This window comes from Chrysemys picta, chromosome 20, assembly GCF_011386835.1.
Source record: "Chrysemys picta bellii isolate R12L10 chromosome 20, ASM1138683v2, whole genome shotgun sequence".
NCBI classification, from domain to species: domain Eukaryota; kingdom Metazoa; phylum Chordata; order Testudines; family Emydidae; genus Chrysemys; species Chrysemys picta.
Window position 1 is genome coordinate 8,771,148 of NC_088810.1, and position 2,668 is coordinate 8,773,815.

The following is a 2,668-nucleotide window of genomic DNA, read 5'->3' on the forward strand; positions in this document are numbered from 1 at the left end:
GCAGGGGGTTCAGTAAGGGGCGCTGTGCTGTGGGGACACTGAAGACGGATTGCCCCAGGCAGTGTATCTGTGTCACGTCTAAACTGCAGCTTGTGCAAATCCCCATCAGCTGCAGCTGGATTCCTCACTTCCTGGCCTGAACTTTTGCGGCATTATGTGCAGCTGTTTCCCAGCTGCTCCACCAGAGGTTGCTGCATCCCAGCGCCGGGCACGCCATCCCTGCCCATGCAGCCATTCAATGGAAGCCGCTGGCCAGTCTTTGCCCCTCCTCAGTGGCTCTTGGCTGCCTGCTTGAGGCCCCTTTGCTGCAGGGGGAGTGGGGCTGGTGCCAGTCCCTTGGGGAAGCACAATGGGACTCGCGTGATGCCCGGGCAGGAATCTGGGGCCCAGTGCCAGCCCTGGCTGCCCTGCCTGGCTCTGCACTGTGGGAACAGCTCAACATTTAGAGGCAGAGCCCGGAACAGGTCCTGCCCTGACAGCTCCCACGCAGCCCCCTGCAGGGAGATCAGAGGAGACCCCCCCCGCCCAGGCGCTGCCACCCCCTGCTGGTGGGGGCAGGAGCTGTGCTGGGCCTTCGGCCTCCCCCACACTTAGGGCCTGGATGCCCCAAAATTGACTTTCACCCCTCAGTTGCTTCCTTTCACCAACTTACTGTAAAACCAGGAGCAGCACAGAGCCTCAGACCCCCTTTGGCCATCTGCCTGTCCGGCTGCACTCCTCTGAGGCACGGGGCACAGCTTGGGGGAGGGGGGAAGCCCAGGGCTGGGGGCTGCAGGTCAGCAGTGGGGGCACCAGGCAGAGCTGGGGGGAGGGGGGCAGGGCAGAGCTGGCCTAGCAGGGGGCTGTGGGTCAGCAGTGGGGGCACCAGGCAGAGCTGCGGGGGGCAGGGCTGGGCTAGCAGGGGGCTGCAGGTCAGCAGTGGGGGCACCAGGCAGAGCTGGGGGTGGGCAGGGCAGGGCTGGGCTAGCAGGGGGCTGTGGGTCAGCAGTGGGGGCACCAGGCAGAGTGGGGGGGGGGCAGGGCAGGGCTAGCAGGGGGCTGCGGGTCAGCAGTGGGGGCACCAGGCAGAGTGGGGGTGGGCAGGGCAGGGCAGGGCTGGGCTAGCAGAGGGGCTGCGGGTTGGCAGAGCCCTGCGCGGATATGAAAATATGTATCCGCACCCGATCTGCAAAAATTGTCTGCAGATATCAGCATCTGGGGGGCTGGGCTAGGGGGGAAGGGGGCAGGGGCCCTGCAGGGTGGCTGGGCTGGGGGGCAGTGGGGAATCCTGGCGCTCATGGCTGCTGCCCTGTCCCCATCCCGGGCACAGGCTGGTTTCCGCTGACCCCAGCCCCGTGGGGCTCCCCCGGCCCAGCCGCGCACAGAGGCCCATTGTCCAGCGCTGGCGGCCGCACAAGGCTCCATTGAAAGCCAGGCTGGCGTGGGGGGAGGGGAGGCTCCGGCCCAGCCTTTGTTCTGCCTCCACAGGAAATTCTGGGAGCCGATGATAAAACCTGGCAACAATGTGGGGCCCCTCCCTGCCCCGGGACCCGCCTGCCCCACACAGAGCCACCAGCCCCGAGGAGAACAGGCCAGGGCGGGGCCTGGCGGGCTCGGGGGTGGGGCACGGGGCCTTTCCCCTCTAGGGGGTGCCGGATCTGATCCAGCTCCTGGCTGGGCCCATGATTTTGCTCTGAGCTCAGTGGGTCCCATGTTAACAGTGACTGGGCTGGTTCATGGGGGGCGGCTCCCCCTTCCCCTCCCCCCCCCAGCGGGGGCCCTCCAGGGCAGAGCCGGGGCAGATTGTGTGGGAGGAGCTCACCCACTTCTTGGGCTCTGCTCTCTGAACCCCAGCACCTCCCTGGCAACAGGACATGGCAGCCACTTAGGTGTCTAGAGGGTGGACAACACATTGAGGGGAGTGGGCTCTAGTGGTTAGAGTGAGGGGGGGGTCAGGACTCCTGGGTTCTGTCCTTTCAGTTCTGTGTGACCTGGGTCAGAACCCTCCTGTCTCATGCCTCAGTTCCCCCAGTTCTTTGGGGTCCCGTGACTCCCCCCGTCTCTTGGTCACGCTGGGGGCACGCTGTGCTGGCTGCTCTGAGCACAGGACGTGGTTGTGCGGCTTCCCGGCCTAGTTCTCCCCGCCCCCATGCAGAGGGGAGGCGCCCAGCCCTGAGCCTGGAGTGCCGCCATTCAGGTCCTCCCCCCCGCCCCCGCCCCGTGGACCCAGCTGGGAGGCCAGGGCACCCGGAGTTCAATGGCCGGGTACTGCGCTGCCCCCGCCCTTTGCCCCCCCGTGCCCGCTCTGCCATGTGGGTACTGCACAGGAAAGCGGGGGGAGCTGGTGGGGGTTGGGAGCCAGCAGGGCCGGCGTTTCCATTTAGGCGACCTAGGCGGTTGCTTAGGGCGCCAGGATTTGGGGGGGAGGGGGTGGCATTTTGCCGCTGTCGGTGGCAATTCGGCGGCGGGGGGTCCTTCCGCGCTCTGGGTCTTCGGCGGCAATTCTGTGGCGGGTCCTTCACTTTGCTCTGGGACCTGCCGCCGAAGTGCCCCGAAGACCGGGAGCGCGGAAGGACCCCCGCCTAGGGCGCCAAAAGACCTGGCGCCGCTCCTGGGAGCCAGGATTCCTGGGTTCTAGCCCCGGCTGAGAGAGGAGAGTCGGGGGAGGGGTGTCTAGTCTAGTGGCTTA